Source organism: Tiliqua scincoides, chromosome 1, assembly GCF_035046505.1.
Source record: "Tiliqua scincoides isolate rTilSci1 chromosome 1, rTilSci1.hap2, whole genome shotgun sequence".
NCBI lineage: Eukaryota > Metazoa > Chordata > Lepidosauria > Squamata > Scincidae > Tiliqua > Tiliqua scincoides.
This window is the reverse complement of record NC_089821.1, coordinates 79558282-79572356: the sequence shown is the minus strand read 5'-3', so window position 1 is coordinate 79572356 and position 14075 is coordinate 79558282. Positions and strand designations below refer to the sequence as shown.

The window sequence follows — 14075 nt, the reverse complement described above, 5'->3', positions numbered from 1 at the left end:
CAACTCCATAGCTGTTTGCCTTGTTATGGATTGTGAGCATCTGGTTGTTCCACAAAGCATTTGGGGAAATGCAAGCCGGTTGGTTTTATTGTACTCTCTGCTACTTTGGTTTTAACAGTATATGTTTCAGGATGTGATAGGTGTTTATAATGTTTGTATGAATTTTGTTAACCACTTGAGATTATTTTGGATGGTAAATCAGTGTTAAAATGTAGAAGTGAATGGTGTTTGATTTCCCTGGAGATTGTGTATGCATGTTGTTTTCTGTGGGGAAAATTCAAGTGAGGTTGTGATGCTGTGTGAGCCACAAATAACAGCATGAGCAGGTATTGCTGCTGCCTTTAGCACTTGGATCTAGTATACTCAAAGAGAAGATCATATGGTGAAACAGTTCCTGAATGTTCCACCTTGAGGCAGTGTGAGATATGGGGAATTGCATGTTTAAGGGTGCAATCCTAACCAACTTTCCAGCACTGGCATAGCTGTGCCAGTGGGGCATATGCTGCAACCTGCAGTTGGGGAGCAGTCATGGAGGCCTCCTCAAGGTAAGGTAAGGTAAGGCAACCTCGGTGCTGGAAAGTTGGTTAGGATTGTACTCTAAATTTCTTCTGTAAGGGAAGAGTCATTACATATTGCAACTAGCATGTCTATGTAAAGGTGAGGGTATGCTGTTTCTCTGTTACACTGAGGTTTCTGTGAACAGAGAGGTAATTTATTTTTCTTCAGGGATCCATTCACTCACACAATCCTCAGCCTGCAAACTGAAGAAGCAAACGGTCTGCATGATCATGTGTATATCCATTGGGCCAAAGAGGTAAATGTGTGAATGCCTTGCTTTCTGTTGATCTTGGCCAGACACAGGATATCTTACATAACTGTGGGCTTTTGTATCCAAAACTTTATTTATGTGAATAGCGGAATCAACACAATTCAGGGGATGTAGTGAAGTGGTGTGACTTTTTGGTTGCTACAGTGACTAACTGGTGTGGATTTAGTACAGTCATTTGCTGAACAGGTGAATCTGGGGCCATTTTGTTATGTGTGTTTTGTTTCCAAGCTCCAGAAGGCCTTGCAGAATTTGGCAAATTGCTTTCGTAAATGGCTTGGGTTGTTTTTGAAATCTGTAAAAGTGAGTGATATATTACTACATTTAAACATTTTTTGCTCATATGAAATACAATATTTTTCCTTGGAGAGTAAGTTACTTGCTCGACACTGTGCTTGCCCATGGCTCAGTATGGGAACATAAAGAATAGGATTGTAAATGGTGCTTGTTCCCTTGCATGTGTCTTTGAAATGCTGAAACATTTTATGTCTGAATAGGCTCTTCAACTTGTCTTTGATTTGCCTTGTGAGACCAGGCTTTTCTGCATTGCCTTTGAGAATTATGTGTTCATTATACAACTGCTCTTTGTTTTCTTTAAATTTCTTCTTAATATTTATTTATTGATTCTTCATTTGGACACCATTTCCCACATAATGATGGCACTACTGAGAATATCTGGAGCAAGTTAATTTGAAGAGGCCTGGAAACAGTGTGCTAATGTCTGTTTCTGGCTGAGAACAATTGCATTGGTGCAGTTCAATTGCAAAGGCATTCAAAATCCTAAAATACTTCCAAGAGTAATGGGGCAACATTTCACATGCTGTATTATTTTGTTGGTTCTTGGGGATATTGGAGCTGTAGAACCAGCTTCCCTTACTGTTTGAAGAAAATGTTTCTGTATGTGCATGCTGTGTGTGTGTGTGGGGGGGGGGGAAGACTACAGTATTTCCTTCTGGCATCAGACTTGTGCAGAGCTCCTTAGTTTCTCGGGGGTTTGGGGAGTGGCTACTGAGAAAAGCCTCCAGGTATGAGCAGAATACCTGGGTCTGGGCAGTACATTTCAGATGCATCTAGATGTCTGGATTTGGGCTTGCTTTGAGCACCTCTAGCTCTGGTAAGCCCTAAGAGAGTGGTTCTCAAACTGGGATGTTGCGATGCCCCAGACAGAGAGCTTTGGAGGGGCACAGGGGCTTGTTTCCACTTACCAGCAACTGGAGCAGGCTCAATGGGGTGCGGGGAGCCCTGCCCCAGCCTCCGCAAGTCCCCCCATAGCGAGCAGACACTTAAAATAACGATTCACCACCTACTTCTTGTTTCTGCAGAGCCTGGCGCAGGACTCCCCACATCCCAGGGAGCCTGCTCCAGCCTCTGGTAAGTGAAAGCAAGTCCCTGAGGCCCTCCAGAGCGACATGATTCTGGTGATTCTGGTGATTGTGTCGCTGCCTCCCCTCTCCCCCGCAAGAACTTACAGGGGGCCTCAAACTCCTCTAGAGTCTAAGAAACCTTGCCCTAAGGATACTTTGGAAAGTACTGGCAATTTTTGACACGCAGATTATGTGATCGGCCAGTTTATGCTTTACTTTCTGAAACATGCATGTATATAGAACTTGAGCTGGTTCCTGTTCCCGTTAGGAATTTAATAGTAGGCTTATGGAGTAAGGCCTGCTTTACTTTGGAAAAAACAACAACTTCTTTTACTTAATGGGCTGCTTTTACGTGAGGCTTTCAGTGGTCTCCCCCCACCAGCACACGTACCCCCTCCAGCAGCAAGGGAAGCTCCTCTTCCCTCACCACCTTCTCTTCAGAGGGGTCTCTGAGCGCCGCAGAGGCTAAGGATGTCGATCCCTGTCCTATGCCAAGCTCAGACAGAGCTTTGTAGGTTAAAAAAAACACAACTTCGTCCTGCTCTGAATGGGGTTGCACTCCCTCTGAAGGAGCAGGTCCGCAGCTTGGGGGTTCTCCTGGATCCACAGCTGCTCCTGGAGTCCCAGGTGGCGGCAGTGGCCAGGGGAGCCTTTGCTCAGCTTCGGCTGATTCGCCAGCTGCGACTGTACCTGAGCTGCACGGACCTGGCCACAGTAACCCATGCCCTAGTGACATCTAGATTAGATTATTGCAATGCGCTCTACGTGGGGCTGCCTTTGAAGATGGTCCGGAAATTACCACTAGTACAGAACGCGGCTGCTCGTCGGTTTGACTCTGTCGAGCCGTTGCTCCGGCGGCTACACTGGTTGCCGGTTCTGTTCCGGGCCCAATTCAAGGTGCTAGTTTTAACTTTTAAAGCCCTTTACGGCTCGGGTCCGGGGTATTTGAGGGACCGCCTCCTTCCCTACAATCCGGCCTGTGCTCTTAGATTTTCTGGGAGGGCCCTTTTGACTGTGCCGCCACTAAGAGATGTGAGAGGGGTGGCGGCCAGGAAGAGGGCCTTCTCGTTGGTGGCCCCCAAACTGTGGAATACCCTCCCCTTAGAACTGAGAACTGCTCCCTCGTTGCTAACGTTTTGGTGTGGACTGAAGACCTTTTTATTTCAAAAAGCTTTTAATTGTTGACAGGCTGGCTGGCGTTCTTGCTTTTTATTTGAAAATCCACGGGGTTTGTTTTGTTTTTAGCTTTTTAATCATTGTAAATTGTTTTTAACTGTCTTTCATGCTGTATTTTTAAATTGTTTGTTAGCCGCCTTGTGTGCCTGTTGGGAAAAAAGGCGGGGTACAAATTAATAAAATAATAATAATAATAATAAAAATAACTTCCGATTTCAAGGAGAAACCGGAAGCGACGTTTTTAATGCCTTATAAGGCATTGGGAGGCCTATGGAAGCTTACCCCTGGGGCTTTACGCAGGGTAAGGGAACGAATGACCCCTTACTCCAAGGAGACCAGCCCAGTGGATGCCATATGGTACTGGTGCTCCTGTGCTATATAGGATTGGGCTCTAAGATTTGCTTAGTTCTGGGGAGTTTATCAGATTTATCGGCTAGTTATTCAGTTATTCTACCTCTTTCATTACAGCTTCCCATTGCTGATATCTTTGTTGTTGTTTTTAAAATCCACTAGTACTGGTAATAAAGCCAGTGCATATAAGTCTTAATGGTTCCAAGAAAGAGTCACATCTATTCCCTTTGTTCTCATCACACACACAAAAATTTTACTTAGCTTTTAAAGTCACTGACAGCCTCTTCCTTTTAAAATACTGAATTATACAACCTACAGCTTTCGAAAAGGCCTTCTAAAGGAGCCATCACACAACCAAGAAAGCTGAGATCATCTTCTCTCACAAGGAGGCATTACTCATTTTCTGGTACCAAGCAGTCAGTCCCTTTCTGCCACTTGTTTTTAGCCATGAATGGCAAGGGTTGAGCAAACAATCAAACAATATTTGTCTCTGATCAGTAGGCTCTATGGATTTTTTTTTTAAACAGTAGAAAAACCTGAAAAACCTGTTGACTGGAGACAACAGTGGGGATTTGCATATATACAAGTGGTGATCCCACTTCCAAACCACCTTTTAATTAGCTGAAAAACAATTGCATCTGAATACCAATTGTAGGGAAGCAAGAATGAGAAATAGCTATTTGTCTACATGTCCTGCTTTTGGGCTTTCCAGAGACGTCTCTTTGGTCATGGTGGGAAACAGAAAGCTGAGCGAGGTGGATTTTCAGTCTGATCCTGCAGAGTTCTCTTTATTTTTATGAATTGTCTGTTTCCAGGCAAACATGAACCTTTTAGGATCCAAGCTTAGTTCTTGTGGACTGACACACAAATGGCAGTGAGGTGACCGCTTTTAGAAGAGATATACATTGAGATCTTGAAGTGCTGCCATTTCCTGTCTATGGCTGGAGTCCAGAAGCAAGATTTAGAGGAGAATTCTTTGCTTGAACAGCATGCTTTTAAGATGCAATGAGATAATTTAGGCATCGTCTATTTATTTCCAGTGGGAAAGCTAACACACCTCTTGGTTACGCTGGTCTGATAGACATAATTAAAAGCTAATAGATGATGAAAAATTGCATGCTGATCAGAGCCAGCCAAGCCAGATGAAAAGTGAGTTGTGCTACAGTACGTTTGCCATTGAGGTGTAGCAGAAAGTACATTTGGAAGTATACTTGGCATGCGACTTTCAAATGGCGCTTTCCTCATGACCGACTTCTGGAACAGATTAGCATGATTGTAGGAAGCACTTCAAAGCAGATTGATGTGGTAAGATATTTTACTCTTAACTTTGGCTCCTTTCACAAAACGGAAACTGCAGATGCATGTGTAAGCTGTCTGGGTTCGACAGCAACATCCATTTTAGGAAAGGAAAAGAATGGGCCCCTGTGGACTTCCTTAATGCAAAAGATTTCAGACTTGGCTCTCTTCATTAGAGTGCCAGTCTCCCTCCTGGTTCCAGCTGAAGCCTAGTTTTCATTCAGGTGGTCAACCTGGGTCTGGGCTCACATGAGTGAATGGTCATCAACACAGAAGTTATTCCCTTGGCATAGGAAACAAGCATGTCTGAGAGAAGGTGAGCTAGAGACCTCTTGTTTCTGATGTGTTGTTGCTCCAGCGAAAATAAGTCTGTCAGTCTGAGGGTGAAGAAGTTCAGTCTCTACTCTCCATATTTGTAAACCTGTATAATTGAATCCCAGCTTGAAAACAAAATGTGGCTTTGCCATTGACACAAAGCCAGACGATGTTAGGCTATGAAATGTGCTGGGGTCTGCTGATAAATGGCCAGTGAGGAATATTTGAGTTGGCTGCAGCAACCCTTTGTTAGGAAATGGAAGCAGCTGTAAAAAAAGGAAAGATACATGCATCAATGAAGATTTCTTTTCTTCTCCAATCCCAACATATTTTGTGTAGCTGTGTTCAAAGTGAGGAAGATGATAGGAACATCTTATACAGATTCCTGCAATGGTCTGTCGTCTTAGCTGTCTTTGGTAAATGAAATATGTTTTTGGCTGTTTTCCTCAAGCTGTTTGCTGACATTAGTTAAATCCCTCAGTACTAATGTTTACAGATGGGAAAAGAAGTGGAAGTAATAGCAGCTTAAGTGATTTGCTCAAGGCTGCCTATGGATCAGTGGCGGAGGATTAGTGAAGGCCTGTTTCCAACCAACTGTGGAAAGCAATCAAGTCCTCTCAGTTTGATGAAACTCTAAGAGTTTTTTATTTTCTGGTAATGTGAGGGTGAATGTATTTTTTTTAAATAACGGTTGTTTGATGTAGTGATAATTGTGTCTTACTGCTTGTGTTTCCCCTGGGGGCTGGGGATAAGAATAGACCCTCAGTTTGGCTGTACTTGTCGTGAGAGGCGACTAAACAGCCACTGGGTAGATGGGACTCCTTAGCCTGGGAAGGCAGCTCATCTGAGAGAAGGAAAACTCTGATCCCAAACCTCCACTGCCTTGTGGCTACATCCAGTTATGGAAAAGGCTTCAGGAGTCAACCTCGAGGCAAAATCCGGAACCGGAGTCCCTGAGGCAGTTCATGGCTGAAAACAGTCATGTTCTGGCAACTCCTGCAATGCTGCTGAAACCAACCGTATTGGCTTCTGTCTTTCCATTGGATCATTTCAGCCACGTGGAAAGGGGGGATTTGCTGTATGGGTAACAGCCTATCCTCCATACCTACTTTACCCAGGCTTCGCGCACTGGAGAGGACACAGTGTTCCGGAACCACCATTCAGAGCGTGATACTATAGTCTTCCGAGACTGAAGGATGCCAGCTGCTTGTGTGTCAGTTTACTTTTATCTGTAGAATGTGAGTAATAAATATATAAAATAAGAACAGTAATGCGCTAATACGCCTTGTAATGAACTATATAAATGAGCACTTTTCAGGTATCTTTGTAACCGTGTGACACTGTGCATGTCTACTCAGAAGTAAATCTCGCTGAGTTCAGTGGAGCTTCCTCCCGATAGAGTGTGCATAAGATTGCAGCCTAATACGTATGCTATCTTTATCCATGAATAAGGAATTTGTCTTGAAATTTACTGTTTTTGTCATATTGCTGTCAAACAAATTCCCTTGGAAAATGTTCAATCTTCCATTTTGTTGAAAAGTGAAAAGATCTATTCCCAAACAGAAGGGTTCTTAAAAAGTTCATTATTTAACGCTTAATGTGCATGGTTCCACTCAGCTTGAATTCCAACGCTTTTTGCTTTGCTCATTAATAACCATGCTCTGCTTGGCTGCGCTCTGCCCAGCTGAGAGTCCCCTAGTGGTTGATTTATTTTTCTGTAACTAATTGCACCATCGCTGCTCACTTTTTAAATCACTGGAAATATCTCATTTTACACTGCAGGTGTCAACTGGTTTAATAGCAACTCCTGTTCCTAGGGAACTCTGCCAGTTGTAATTATGGTTGGGAGAGTAAGGCTCTCTGACAGAGAATTCTTAGTATCCTCTTCAAATGACAATGTCCCAGAATTCACTGGGGAAAATCATGACAAACCAGCATAAATCCAATGTTGATTTTTTCAACAGATGTGCCTTTGGTTTGTTGTACCTTCTGTACAGTCATTTCCCGACCCCCATCTAGTCCTCAGTCACTTCTTGGTTGTATTCGGCTTCTGTTACAAATTGCTTGTCAGACCTCAGGATTTTTAATAGACTGATCTTTGTATAGCCTGGTGTAGTGGTTCGGGAGCTGGGCTTAGACCTGGAAGATCTGGTTCAAATCCCTGCTCAGCCATGAAGTTTCTTGGGTGACCTTAGGCCAGTCTCTATCTCTCTGTCTGACCTACCTCACCGGGTTGTTGTCAGGACTAAAGGAAGGAAGGAACTATGTGCGACACCTTAAGCTCCTTGAAGGAAGGGTGGTATAAAAGTGTGAAAATATGTGAATTCTTACGGGATCATGGAAAGACAGTGGTGGAATGGGGATGCTATAGATACCGAAGCTCTATGGTGTAGCTGCTAAGGGTGCCAAGCTTGTTAAGAGAAAGGTGCCGGCCTTCATGTTGATTGCAACTTGGAATGGCTGGGTTTGGGTTACTCACTCTGATATCACTCTGGTGGCTCTTCCATTGTGGGTGAAATGCACATTCTGAAAAGCATTTTTACTGATCTGAGTAGGATGTCCTTGCTCCTGTTTGGATAATTGAGATACGAGCTACAGTAGAAAGCCTTGTGCCTATTTTGCCACTGCAAAACAACCACTAGAATTAATTTTCTTTAACTGATGTATCTGTATTCTTCAATGAGAACAAGTAAACGCACTGAAGATATATTGTGTATTAATACATAATTGACTATTTGTTCTTGGCAGCACTGGATTCATCCAATGTAACCAACATTTACTCAGAAGGTTGGTCCTACCTATCTCCTTTATATAGGTAGAATAAATGGGTATGAGGAGAAGCAGCTGTTGATAAAATTTTGTGTCCATCCCTTCCATCTGTAATCTCTCTCTCTCTCTCTCTCTCTCTCTCTCTCTCTCTCTCTCTCTCTCTCTCTCTCTCTCTGTGAGTTTGTGTTTAAAAGATATTTCTAGGAATACATGGTTTACAACAGAACTTAGTCACTGAGGCTTTGGTGCCATTTAAATAAATGGACATTTTCCTGAGGTGATGCCAGCCAATCAAAGTTTGCACATAGTGTGGTATATTGTATCTCAGCCAAAGAGATTTGGTTATTTCATGATGTTCCAAAGCCAAAAAAGAGTGAGATACTACTTGCTCCTGCACTGAATAAATGAACATCTTCACAGGTCCCTGGACAGTGGATGGAATAGGGGGTCTCTTCGTAGGATGGTGGAAAAGATTTTCTCAAAACTTGCACCTGTTTGGTTAAGCCTTAACTGTGAGGAACTTTTAGAGAAACAGTCCTTGGCAGTCAAAGGTTCTGTGGAGAAATTATAGACTCAGGCTCCTACAGATTGCAAGAATGGAACTCTTGCCCAAGTTCTTCTCTTAAGAAATAGTATTGGAACCCAAAATGTTATCTGGAACTCACGTCTGTCAAAGCACTGTGACTTGCCTGCCAGGGCAACTGTTGTTGTTTTTCTTTAATTCATCTATAAGGAAGAGACTTGAATTGCCAAATGACTAGGAAAAATGGCCTGCCTGCTCTTGGGCCTTTACCAGCAGCTTGTGCAGAAACCAGCAGGCAAAGCTTTGTCAACACATGGAGATAGATGTTAAATATATGCAGATGTTGTCTCCCTGCCATGCATGTTCACAACATTTGGAGAGGGACAAGGATCATGGTTGGTGGTCCTGTGAGTGACATCCACACATTCAGCAGTCATAAGGATACTCTGTGTGTAAAGAACTATGTGTGTAGGCTCCAGCTCCCCTCTCTACATAATCAGTGTATGTGTGTGGAATGGGGGAACATATCCATACACCTATTATCATATGCTACAGTGGCATAGCTAGGTAGGGCCACTTTTTAGAATGAGAATCTGTCAGGACCCACTAGAAGTGATATCATGACCAGAAGTGACTTCATCAAGTAGGAAAATTTTTAACAAGCCTAGACTGTGATCCTACCCACACTTACCCGGGAGTAAGTTCCATTTACTATCATTGTTAAAAAAATACACATAGTAGCCTGTTAAAAGTACAGGTCTGTAACTCCCCAAATGCAGTCACATACCATGGTAGCATCAAGTCTCATATATTAAAAATAAAATATTGAAATGAATGGGAACCCACCTGAAATTGGCTCACGACCCACCTAGTGGGTCCCGCCCCACAGTTTGAGAAACACTACTCTAGAGTTAAGGTAGTGCTCATGCCTCCCTCCCAACACAATCACTGGATCCACCCCTGGTGTCACCCCTCCCAGCTGTCACCTTGCTAACACCTTATTGATTCCATGCTGTGCCATAATAACATCTCACTGATCTGTTTTGAGTTAAGGAAATTGTACTTTTTGTTACACAAGACAGTTGCATTTTTGTTTTCTGGTTTTTTGGCCATAACTTTTGATAGATGGAGATATTTCACTTTGGTTTGTTTCATTGCATTCTGCAGTAAATTACTAATTGAATGGTATATAACATGATAGTATTATTCCGAACGACTGCAATTTCAGCGATTTTGGTCACTAGTGGTGTCACCCCCCAGGTGGCACCCAGGGAGGACTGCCCCGCTTGCCCCCACTAGCTACACCATTGATGTGCGAATATCAGCATATCTAGCCACTCTCAAAGGCACATCTTGGGGCTTGGGTTAAAAATGAGCAACTCTGTTAGAGATGGAAGACTGTGTACTGAGGAACTGAGAGGCTTACCTTCTGTTTTAAACTTTTTGGGATAGTGGGATTTGAGCTGTCCACTCTCATGTCCTGTGGAGGCTTTCCTAAAGCATGGAATTCCATAGTCCTGCCATTTGGTTTCTCTCTGTAGTAGAAAAACATACTACATTTTTAAAAAATGCAATATAATGAACTCAGATGATGTTTCAGTAGAGTAGTAGCCTCTATGCTCTATTTTTTGTTCTTCATTGTGTCTCTGTGTGTGTGTTTGTACCAGATTCTGGGTCAAGATAAAGAGTAGCTGAGCATGCTGTACATTTGCAGAACCAGCTATTACCACTTTGTGACAGGCGGAATTGATTTTGCAGTTAGGTAAGACTGATTTCAGCAAGCTTTTATTGAGCTCATTGGCACCTGTTACTAGCAATGTTAAAAAGGTTAAATGTTTTGCTTGTTAAGGCTGGACATGGCCAACAAATGGGAGTAGGGTAGAGTAACAAAAGAAGCTGTAATATTCTCCTCCTGAAGAATCACAGGTGCAATAAACTTCATTGTTTCTAAAACTGAACTGGAATGACGTTATGAAAGAAGCCAGATGAAAACATGTCATTTTTTTAACTAGATATTTTGTCTTTCCTATTATGTCAATTGCGGTTGTTTGCGTCTCTTGTTCTTGGTCTCTGTTTGCCTGGAATCAGGTGAAAAATACATTGACTGTTAAAATGGCAAAGCTGGAAGGGTACTCTTGCCGATCCTGCCCACATAACTTCACTGTGCTTGTAGCTTCTGCAGCGATTCATATCATACATTTCTTGTAAAGACACGGACATTTTTTGTGATGCCCTATAATCTGAGTGATGTGGGCTGGTGCGTTAAGGGTATAAGTGAGTTGTTAGTTCAGCGGTTGGGTTTTATATCCTCTGAAGCTCATCCAGCATCATGTATTCATATTTTATCAATTAACCTATTCAGTGTGGGTCAAATGAAATATTAGCTGACAGATGGTTTTCTGTACTATCCACACATCACATCTTTATTCTTCTTTGTTTAGAGTTTACACTTTGCAACTTTGACACCGGGTGCATGCCTTTAAATCCCCAGATGTTGTGTTAGATGAGACAGCCATGGCTCCTCCTATCCACTTAAACCAGGATCTGAAACAGCCATTTGAAACTTATTTTCAAACCAGTTTGTGTTAACTGTGTTTTGTGATTAGGCCAGTGGTTCTCAAACCTTTTAGCACCCACTTTTTAGAATGAGGATCTGTTGGGATCCACTGGAAGTGATGTCATTAACCTGGAAGTGATGTCATGGCCAGAACTGATATCATCAAGCAGGACAAATTTTAACACCTCCTCATACAGCAAAATATAATTAGGTAAATAAATTACGTTTACAATAAGTATAAGTTAAAAAAATTATTTAAAATAAAGAACCCTCTTGCCCCTCTGAAACAGTTGCTGATCTGTTTAAAAAAAAATCCCCAAACATTCCAAAGGCTGCAGTCCTATCCACTTACTCAGCAGCAAGCCCCATTGCCTATCATTGTTGAAAGTATATACAGGTGAGTGTTGCTTAGTGATATGGTGCAGGTCCTTGTCCGTAGTAGCCTGTTCAAAGTTCAGATGTGTAACATTTCGCCAAATGCAGTTAACATTCTATGGTGGCATCAGTTCTAATATTGGTGAGTGCTGCTTAGTGATGTTATGATCAGTGACAGCCTGCATACGCGATGGCCGCTGCTCTTCCTATTCCCATGCTCCACTGTTCGCCATGCTCCCCTTGCCTCTGGAGGCTTTTCTGTGCCTTGCAGAGGCAGTGTGCATCTCTGTGCTGCCTCTACGAGGCTCAGACTGGCCATTTTGGTGAAAAACATGTGACTTCCAGTTTCCCGGTCACCGGAAGTCACGTGTTTTCACCCGAAATGGGCACTCTGAGCTTTACAGAGGCAGTGCGCAATTGCCTTTGGAGGTTTCACATAACATCAAGCCTTGCTTGATGATGGGCGGTGCTGGTCCGCATCCCTGTAACTGAGCACGACTGTATATTAAAATGAAAATACACATTGAAATGAATGGTGACTGACCTGAAATTGGCTTGTGACCCACCTAGTGAGTCCTGACCCACAGTTTGACAAACAATGAAAACTATTGAAAGACTATAGACTATTGAAAAACCACAGTTGGAGCTATTGCTGTTCATCAAGGGGGCTGCTGCACCATGGAAATGGAATTTATGAAACTGAGACCTGAGCAGATGGAATACAAAAGCAGTCACACTTTTGCAATTCACAGTTTTGTGTTACATCTGAACCCAGCCTATATAAACTTCCCAAATAACTTTTTTGGTATATATTTGGCCTGCACAACTTGAGACCAGTAAGCTAAATGTAGGGAACTCTGGCTTGCGCATATCTTTTGCGAACTAGAAGCAAGCTGCTGATTTCTGTAGCCATGGTTGGCCACACTCCTCAAGCTGTTGGCTGTTGGAATGGAAGTATATGAGCTCTTCCAGTGCATTAAGGCTCTTCATCTTCTTTGTGCTGTTTTCCAGACCCCAGAGATTAATGAAAGTCTTGCCAAATCTTCTCTTTTTCAGTGGCTCCATGTTACCATGATACCGGTCTCTCACTTGGCTTTGAAGACACTCGCCATAGTGATGTTTTCCATTCACTGTTCTACAAGTGCTTACTGCTAAAGTCTCACTGTAATTATTCTGTGAACTCTGCTAGTTTGTCTGTGCTTTGATGGGGACAGTGGAACAGTATTGTCATCATAAAACAGGAAAAGATTCTGCCCGGGAAGTCTAGAATTTCATGTGCTGCTTCTGCTATCCCAGTTATCTGACCAGAATAGTTGATGTACGGTTGCTTGAATTTACTTGCACAAAGGACACGACTGGGGAGGACTGTGGGTAACTTGATGTTTTTAGTGCTGGCAGGTGGGGGTTAAAAAGAGGCCTACATCAACCTCCCAAGTAAGGTCACAATATTTGTATTGTGTTTCTGTATTGTAAAAACTGCTGTGAATGACATTTTCTAAGATTTACTCATTCTTTATTGGGTTTTAAAAAAAAAATGTTCATGACTTGGCAACACATGTGCTAGGTTTTTTTTCCAGCTTTTCTTGCTTACAGAACGCTATAAGGAGCTTCCTTGTACTGAGCCAGATCAATCTCACCTGGTATTCTTTACTCTAACAGTGGCTGCCTTGGACAAGCAAAGGAGTTTCCTAAATCCAGTCTGAGATGTCAGGATTGGAACGTTGCTCTTCTAAAGGTACAAAACATATGCTCTTCTGCTGAGCTATGGTACTCTTCCCAAATTCTTAGTGACCTTTGAAATATGTAAAAAAACAGAACTTTCACCCATTGTAAAACCAAGGGTGCAATCCTATCCTGCACTGGAACAGGCAAGCCAAGAGGCTTGCACTGTATCCAGCGCAGGATAGTGGCCAGAAGCGGCTTAGCCAGAGGCAAGGGGAAACTTTTCCCCTTACCCCTGGGTAAGGGCCGCTGGCCCCTATGGGACGCCTTGGACTTGCACCACTTCTGGGGGTGGCAGAAGTCTGAGGAGTGGAGCAGCTTGAAGCTGTTCCCCTGAAACGGGGGTTGGGATCCAGCATAACTGTAAGGTGCGGCCAAAGTCGTTTCTAGGATTGCACCCTAAGCCTAAGACTGCAGTCCTGTACACACTTTCCTGGAAGTATGCCTTATTGAACTCAGTGGGACTTACCTCTGAGTAGACCTGCATAGGATTGAACTGTGAACATGTGGAACTGAGCACACTTTCTTAATCTAGTTTGCCATCCTTTCTGTCTTTCTCTCCTCCCTCTGTTGCTTCTTGTGTGAGAAATTTTATGTTGTAAGCTCCCTGGAACAGGGACCTGAGCACTATTTGCTCTGTTGGTGCAATAACAATAATGGTTGAATATCCAGTATTCTGACTACTTGGGACAGGAAGGTGTCTGGATTTTTGATTTGCATGGATTTTGAAATAATTGCATAAATATAATGAGAAATCTTGCTCTTTTCACTTTTACCCATATGGGTGACTGCTGGCCTCTG

The 14075-nt window shown here is 42.9% G+C and overlaps 1 protein-coding gene across 7 annotated transcripts in view; it reads left to right on the top strand.

The window, feature by feature from the left end:
* SEMA5B (semaphorin 5B) overlaps positions 1-14075 on the top strand; it is a 443759-nt gene that overhangs the window by 11127 nt on the left and 418557 nt on the right. The window contains exon 2 of one of the 7 annotated variants that reach the window (XM_066611782.1): positions 13212-13287. The exons of the other annotated variants lie outside the window; for them this stretch is intronic. The gene's annotated coding sequence lies outside the window, so the exon portion shown is untranslated. The remainder of the gene's footprint in view (positions 1-13211; positions 13288-14075) is intronic. 7 annotated transcript variants of the gene reach the window in all.